This window comes from Macaca fascicularis, chromosome 14 (genome assembly GCF_037993035.2).
Source record: "Macaca fascicularis isolate 582-1 chromosome 14, T2T-MFA8v1.1".
Taxonomy (NCBI): Eukaryota; Metazoa; Chordata; class Mammalia; order Primates; family Cercopithecidae; genus Macaca; species Macaca fascicularis.
Genome location: NC_088388.1, coordinates 46,822,402 through 46,831,471, shown reverse-complemented (window position 1 = coordinate 46,831,471; position 9,070 = coordinate 46,822,402). Strand labels below are relative to the sequence as shown.

The 9,070-nt window shown below is 38.7% G+C and overlaps 1 pseudogene; it reads right to left on the bottom strand.

The window, feature by feature from the left end:
- LOC102127291 (monofunctional C1-tetrahydrofolate synthase, mitochondrial pseudogene) lies at positions 1–2,633 on the bottom strand (annotated as a pseudogene).
- Between the last annotated feature and the right edge of the window lie 6,437 nt (positions 2,634–9,070).

Below are 9,070 nucleotides of genomic sequence, written 5' to 3'. Positions count from 1 at the left end.
TTAGAACAAGCCTCTAATTCGTTCTGTTTCCATATCAAGGTCTATGTCATGAAAGCCGGGCCAAGTGGCAGTCCTTGTTCTAACCACAGGGCCAATGAACCCAGCACCTATGCTGGCCTTGACATCGCTGAGAGGTACGATAAAGTCCCTTGGCACACTTTTTTTGTCAGGTTGGTGAGACAGAGAAAGGTGGGTCTTTGCCAGGCAGATGGGCAAATTTCCAATACCCTGTTGAGTGTTAACAATCTATTTTGGTTTGTGCCTCAGGAGAGAGTTAGATATCTTTGGCTCTGTAGATACCAGGGCCATGGTTCTTACCTTTTCCACAATTGGAAGCTGAACATCATACAGGAAATGGAATCGGCTTCTTTTACTTGCAGCTTCTCTCACAGCCCAAGCCAAGTCCACCAACCGTTTTCCAACAACCAGCCAGTGATAGCAGGGGACTGCATCAAAGGCACCAGCCCATTTTGTGAGCTCACACACCAAGTCAATCTCAGCACCGGTGTGGATCTTCAAGACCTTCAGAGTCACCATAATGGGAACCCCAAAAAGCTGAGCAATCTGAATTTGCTGCTGGAGGTTACAGCAGCCATCTGTCACCAATTGGACGTTCTTCTCTTTATGTTCTTTCTTAAGAGGAACACCAGCAGTTACACTTGGCCTGCCTCTGTGCATCTTCAGAGCTTGCACCGTTGCCAGCAACACAACCACACTGGGCACCAAGCTGGAAGCTTGGCACTTGTTGTTGAAAATTTTTTCCATTCCAATGTCAGCACCAAAGCCAGCTTCAGTCACTACAAATCCTTCTTCACCAACCAGTTTCAGGGCAATTTTATCAGCCAACACTGAACAGTTGCCATGAGTGATGTTCGCAAAAGGGCCCATGTGCATGAATACAGGTGTCCATATCAGAGTCTGCATCAGATTTGGTTTCATTGCATCTTTCATCAAAACTGTCAAAACACTGGTCAGTCCCAAATCATTTGGTGTCACAGGCTGCCTGGTTTTGTCACTGGCCACCACTATCCTTCCCAGCCATGTCTTCATGTCCGAGAGGTTGTCTGTAAGGGCCGGCACCACCATGATCTCGCTGGCCACCATGATGTCAAAAGCATCTGCCGAGGAACCCTTCTCTGTGTCTGCCTGCCTGATGGTTATTTTTTGGTAGAAATCAGTCGTTTGTATTTTTTAAATTGAGGTGTTTTATTTCCATAGGTTATTGGGGAACAGGTGGTGTTTGGTTACATGAGTAAGTTCTTTAGTTGTGATTTGTAAGATTTTGGTGCACCCATCAACCGAGCAGTATACTCTGCACCCAACTTGTAGTCTTTTATCCCTCATCCCCTTCCCACCCTTTCCCCCTGAGTTCCCAAAGTCCATTGTGTCATTCTTATGGCTTTGCATCCTCATAGCTTAGTTTCCACATATCAGTGAGAACATACAATGTTTGGTTTTCCATTCCTGAGTTACTTCACTTTGAATAATAGTCTCCAGTCTCATCCAGGTCACTGAGAATGCCATTAAATCATTCATTTTTATGGCTGAGTTGTACTTCATTATGTAGTATATATATATATGTAGTGTGTGTGTCTGTGTATATATATATATGCAGTGTATGTGTATATATATATGTACACTACTGTTTATATATATAACAGTTTCTTTACCCACTTGCTGATTGATGGGCATTTTGGTTGGTTCCACATTTCTGCAATTGTGAATTGTGCTGCTATAAACATGCGTGTGCCAATATCTTTCTTGTATAATGACTTCTTTTCCTCTGGGTAGATACCCAGTAGTGGTATTGCCAGATCAAATGGTAGTTCTACTTTTAGTTCTTTAAGGAATCTCTAAAGTGGTTTCCATAGTAGTTGTACTTGTTTACATTCCCACAGGCAGTGTAGATCACCGCATCCATGCCAACATCTACTATTTTTTTGGAAAAAGCAGTCATTTTTATTCAATACTCTCTGCCATGCGATGGTGGAAGGGTTGGTGTCGAGACAGGCAAATTTACTCACTTGCTCTTCTGTCAGTGTGCTTGGATCCATCTTATTCTCAGTTTTTTTTAGTCAAGCAATCAGAGAATTTCTGAAAATTCTCTGACACCATTCATTAAAGGAATCTCAGCCGACTATACAGAGCCTTGTCTGCACATTTTCATGCAGAATCCTTGAGTAGATGGCAGCAGCTGGTAAGTTATTGGCAACTGTGATGGCATGGATGTCTCCAGTTAAGTGAAGGTTGAACTCTTCCATGGGGATGATTTGGGCATATCCACTACCCGTGGCTCCTTCTTTCACTCCAAAAGTCGGTCCTTGGGAAGACTGCCTCATACAGGCAAAGGAGGTGACAAGCAGGTGCATGGTCAGAGCCTGCACAACCCAGTCATAACTGTGCTCGTCCCTTCTCCTAGAGGGGTGGGCATGATCCCAGTGACTAGGACGTATTTTCCATCTGCTTGATCCTTTAACCTTCCTAGCACAGACAAAAACTTTGTCTTTATTTTTGTCATAGATTTTAATTTCATCTGCAAGCAATCCCAACTCATTTTGGGTAAATGGATCAGTAGAAAAGTCTGCTTGACTCCATTTGGAACTCCTGCAGTCTGAGCTGCCAGCCTCTCCCATCTCATCCCATGTGGCCCACCTCCCTGTAATCAATTGTTGAAGACCTTTAAATGCCCCTTTGAGCCGAGGTTCAATGTCAAGCAACGTGAGAGTGTATTGTGGGGCTTTGTAAATAAAGAAAAAGGTATATCAGAATGTCATCCAAGGCTCACCATGGCCTGACCACAGTTGACTTTTTTCTTTCATATATTTAAAAAATCACAGTGGTTATTGCATTCATACGTCTACTTTCGTTCCAACGACAGAGAAGTGCATGCAAAGTGAAAGTCTCCTGAGTCTCTTTCTTGAAAAGCCACCACTTGCTACACTTGCCATTCTTATTTGATGATTATTATTAGCTGTGAATAGTAAGCTTATATCTATGTTTTGCATTTATTAGTATTATCAAGTGGATCAACTTACTTTTCTTATAAAATGTAAGTAGCACACATAGAATATCTTTCTTTCTCCACTTCATGAAATTTGTTGTTTATTTTTATTTAGTGTAAATATTAAAATTTTCTAGTCTTATTTCCTATGACTTCCTTTCATTTAAGTTATTTCAATTAGAAACTATTTCAAATATTCAGAAAACTTCTTCAATATATTTGTCTGGCATGGAATTTTGAGGATCTGGAATAGGATGCCAACTTTCAATGTATGCAGACAAAGAATTTGTTTGATATCTGTGAGTGTGTTATTATTTTCAAAATAAATTTTCTAACACAAAAAATAAGTTTACTGATGTAGCTAAAAGAAGGAGGTAAAAATTTGAAAAGATGTGACAGAAGGAGAAAGAGAGAGTTAATTGGTGGTGAGGAACTTAAGATGATGAGTACAGAAAACTCTTCTGTAAAGATTTTCTCTAAAGGAAATAAGAGAAACCAGGCCATGCATGCATGGATGGAGGAGAATGTGGACATGGGTGGTGATTTAAACCAGGAGATAGGATAGCTTGTTTGTGCTGCATTGGAATGATCCAATAGAAAGAAGCAAAGGGAGACGTGGTCATTATGCACCGTGTTTCAGTGTAGAAAGGGTGTTTTCTTTATCAAAGTGGTGGTATTTAAGCGGGTTGTGTTTTCTTTATCAAGATAATGCAGCTGGGCGCGGTGGCTCATGCCTGTAATGCTAGCACTTTGGGAGGCCGAGGCAGGCGGATCATGAGGTCAGGAGATCGAGACCATCCTGGCTAACATGGTGAGACCTCATCTCTACTAAAAATACAAAAAATTAGCCGGGCGTGGTGGCGGGCTCCTGTAGTCCCAGCTACTCGAGAGGCTGAGGCAGGGAGAATGGCATGAACCTGGGAGGCAGAGTTTGCAGTGAGCCGAGATCACGCCACTGCACTCCAGCCTGGGTGACAGAGGGAGACTCCCTCTCAAAAAAAAAAAAAAAAAAAAAAAAAAAAAAAAAAAAAGATAATAATGCATTCAGGTGTATATTTTCTTTACAAATGGCAAAAAAGTGAATTCAAAGTCAAAATGTCCTTGAATCCTATTCTCTAGAGGCCACCACTTGCTATAGTTCACATTTTTTTTTATTATTATCAGCTCTGAATAATACACTTATATTTCATTTTAATTTGTTGGTATGAACAAGTGGACCAGTTGATTTCTTTTACACCATGTAGAGGGTTCAGCACTCTTATTTTCCTTCTCTATTTGATGCCATTTGTTCTTTATATTTGTTAGTTGTGAATTTTCATAATTTTATATCTTTCCTCTTACGCTTCCGTTCTTCTGTCTCATGGTACAGCCAAATCAAGCCACTTTCATTTTAAATAATATAATTTGAATTAGATTCTATTTTGAAAACTGAGAAAAGTTCTTTAATGGATTATTTCAGCAAATATGTAATAAGGACCTTGTTACAGGCAGTATTTTGTCTCTACAATATTCATACATTAATGTTCTAACACCTAAGTCAGAATGCTACTGTATAATATTTGAAAACAGGCACTTCAAAGATGTAAGCAAGTTAAAGAGGCTGTTAGTCTGGGCCTTAATTCAGCAGAACTGGTGGTCCCATAATAGGAGATTAGGACACAGACACACAGAGGTAAAACCATGTGAAGACACAGAGAAGATGCCATCCAACCTTGCCTACACCTTAATCTCAGACTTCTAGCCTCCAAAGTTGTGAGAAAATAAACTTGTGTGGTTTAAGCCACCCAGTTTGTGGTACCTTGTTGTGGCAGTCCTAGAAAACTAATAGAGATGTACCATGTCTCAGGATTTTTTTCAGTCACTTGAGTTTCAGTGTGAGTAAAACTGTACCATGGGCTTCTGGAGTTTATTTCCAAAGGGCTGAATGAATGCCCTCAGAAAGTAAATAGAGACTGAAAAGAGAAGAGGTCAGAAGTGTCTTCGTCCATGAAATGTCTGGAGAAGTTGGATCCAGCAAACCATCCATAGAGAAACTTACCAATGGAGAAAAAGTCTTAGAGTTAGACAGAAATACATTTGTGAATGTAGTATATGATAAAGGTTGTATGTCAAAAATTTGAGGAAAACATGTAAAGAAGCAATTGTGGGGGAAGGAAGAAAGCTAGGAAGTACGGTGTTTGAGAATTTTAAGCCATGGAGTTATTGGTTGGTAATAGTGTCAGTAGCAGCTGAGCAGTTATAAAATTGACCCTTGGTGGGCAACATGGGAGTCATTACTGATGTTGTCAATGTGGTTATAGAGGAAGAATGGCCCGAACACTAACTGGAGAAGGTGTACAAGAGAATGGCAGGTGGTGTGATGGGACTCCTGGACACCCCAGACATCACTGTAGAGAAGGAGATAGCTAAGGCAGGTAGCTGCATGCCATGTTATTGTATAAACAACCAGCAGTGTTTCTATATACAAAACAGGCAGTAGGAAGAAATAAAATGAACCTCAATTACATCTCCTGAAAAAGAAGGGTAATGAGAATGCTTAAAATCTAGTGTAAGGTTTGAATAAGAACAACATTCCAATATTGATCCATATATGGAAAAGTAGATCAATAAAAACATCACAAGATTAAACTGAATGTGCATTGAAACTTAGTATGATAAAGGCTGCATACTGAATAACAGTGTAAAACATGGACTATTCAATGAATGGGACTGGGATGCTGGGTGGTCATCTGAAATAAAATTAAGATGAAAATATACTTTACATATGATTTTGGGATAAATACAGATATATGAAATACTTTTAAATTTATAATGAAAAAATATAAGAACCTAGAGAAACATAGGAAGACTTTTTAAAACTCCCAGTGGGGAATGACTTTCAAATTATAGGACAAACTTTAGAAGACATTAAAGAAAATATTAATTAAGACAAAAACAAAGACTTTGTTGGCATGGCATGAACTATCATAATGAAAAGTTAAATAAGTTGGGAAAATATTGATAATCTATATCATAGTCTAACTGCCATTTTCCCCCTATTTATAAAATAAATTGTCAAAATAAAATGTCAATTCAATATCTGAAAAGCTAATAAGAAAATGACTATAGGTCATGATTTACAATTTCTAGAAAGTAAAAAGGGCTCTTAAAGATATGGAAAGAGGAGAATCCCAACTCTTAATAAGAGATATGCAAACTGAATTGATACAGAGTTTTATTTTACTTACCAAAATGTAAAAAGCCAAATGTTTTGATAGCATATAGCATGTGGATGGTATGGAACCAGGCACTCTCCTTCATTTCTGCTGGGGGTGCAAATGGATATAATAACCTCCAGGGAAGATGATTTTCAACATATAGAAATATATATAAAGTATAATATTTTTCTCCCTATAATTCTTCATCTAGAAATGTATCCTAGAGATATACTTGTGCATGTTGAAGATATATATATACACACACACACATGCACATATATATATGTATACAAAGTTAATAAATGCAGCATTTTTGCAATAAAAGAATGGTAACAGCCAAAATGACCATCAATACTGTATAAATTATGGTCTATCCATATAATAGAATCCTCTGTGACTGTATCAAAAGAACAACAGGCTGGGCATGTTGTTTCACACCTGTAATTCCAGCACTTTGGGAGGCCAAGGTTGGAGGATCATTTGCACCCAAGAGTTCGAGACTAGCCTGGGCATCATAGGGAGAACCCTTCTCTACAAAAATGAAAATATTAGCTGGGCATGGTGGCTTGCACCTGTAGTTTCAGCTACTTGATAGGCTGACACGGGAGGATTGCTTAAGCCCAGGTGTTTGAGGCTGCAGTGAGCCATTATTGGGCTACTACACTCTAGCCAGGGTGACAGAGTGAGATGCTGAGTAAACGAAATAAAAAAACAAGAAACCTGATATGAAAGGGCCTTCATGATATGTCAAATAAAGAAAAAGGAATGCAGATCAATATGTATTTTGTATGAGACAGACTACATATATATATAACATATATATATAAAAAACAACTATATATAGTTGTTTTAGCATTAAGTATCTTTAGATACTTTAAATCTCTTTAGATAGATTAAAAAATTAAGAACTATAGAAATGTATATGTCTTTGATAATATGGCAAAGAAGCCTGAGTACTTAGAATGAGAATGACCATTTTCAACATATGCGTGAAAAACTTTTTTGAAACCTGTGACTATATTACTATTTTAAAAACAAAATGTTTTTAAAAAAATTTAAAATTTTACTTTAAAAATAAATTTTAAAATAAAGGAAATGTATAGTGATAAATGCAGTGATTTAGCTAAGACAGTGAAATAGGGATATGAGAAGAACACACACACATAAAGAGATAATGAAAAGGTTAATTAGTTGGGAAAGAGACGGGGAGAGATAGAGTTAATTGGAGGTGAAAAAATGAAGATAATGAGTGTAGAAAACTCTTCTAAAGTGATTTTCTATAAAGGAAAATAGAGAAATCAGGTTGTGGATGGAGGGAAATGTTGACTTGAGTGGTGTTTTAAGGAGATAGGATAGCTTATTTATACCATGCTGAATGACCCAATAGAAGAGGAAGCATTGCAGAAGCAGGAGGGAGAGATGGTCCTTACACACAGTGTTTCAGTGCAGGGAGGGGACCCATCACACAAGGGGAAAGAATGGTTAAGGTCAGGAGTATGCAGAACCCTTTCCTTTACTTGGGAGGGAAGACAGAGAAATGAGCTCAGAGGAGAACTGACAGGTAGGTTTGGTGTGGGGAGATGCGGTAATTCTCGGCAGAGCATCACCTGAGAGTGATAAAAGAGTGAGGAGGTGGTTTCAGGAGAGAGGAGATGGTGTGAAGAGTTTCCTTGGAGAGTGGGAAGCAATTATGGAAATGTTACATGATTGTTCCAGAGATACAAGTGAATATTTGAGGCTCAAGGTCATGAATGTGAAGTGAAACCATTAGGCATAGTAGTGTGTTATTCTCCAGCCACGCTCACGTCTGTGAAAATATGGAGTTAATAGGAGAGCTGGATTCAACCAAGGCAAAAGACAGATGCTTCACCAAGGAGATACATGCATTGCAAATGAAGGCATAAAATGATGTTCAACATCAGTAACCTTTAGGAAAATACAAATTAACACAATGTGATACTACTACATACCTTTTTATATGGCTAAAATACAAAATACTGATCGTTTCAAATATTGGTCAAGATTTGGAGAAATTGGATGTTTTATACCCTGCTAGTGAGAGAGTAAAATGGTAGAGCTAATCTGAAAAACTTGCATCAAAAAAAATTAAACAGGCCAGGCGCGGTGGCTCAAGCCTGTAATCCCAGCACTTTGGGAGGCCGAGACGGGCAGATCACAAGGTCAGGAGACCGAGACCATCCTGGCTAACATGGTGAAACCCCGTCTCTACTAAAAAATACAAAAAACTAGCCAGGCGAGATGGTGGGCGCCTGTAGTCCCAGCTACTCGGGAGGCTGAGGCAGGAGAATGGTGTAAACCCGGGAGGCGGAGCTTGCAGTGAGCTGAGATCCGGCCACTGCAGTCCAGCCTGGGCGACAGAGCGAGACTCCATCTCAAAAAAAAAAAAAAAAAAAAAAATTAAACATAGAATATTTGACATACAATCCAGCAATCCAATTATGAAATTTATCCTAGAGACTAGAAAACTATATTCATTAAAAAATCTGTGCACATACGTTTATAGCAGCTTTATATATAAAAGACATTAGATAAAAATGCAATGGCCTTCCACTTATGAATAGTGAAACAAAGCATCAGAACCAAGGAATACTACTCAGCCATGAAAAAAAAAAATCAACTACAGACTACTAATACCTGCACCAACTTGGATTGGTTGAGGACATTATGCTGGGTGAAAAAGCCAGACTCAAAAGATTAATTGTTGTATGATTTCAAGTTTGTAACAGTTTTGAAATGACAAAATTACAGAGATGAAGAATAGATTAGTGGTTAGAAGGGTTTGGGAAGAGACATGGGGTGGGTGTGACAATATGGGTCACCCAAGGGAGTTCTTTTTTGGTGAAGAAACACT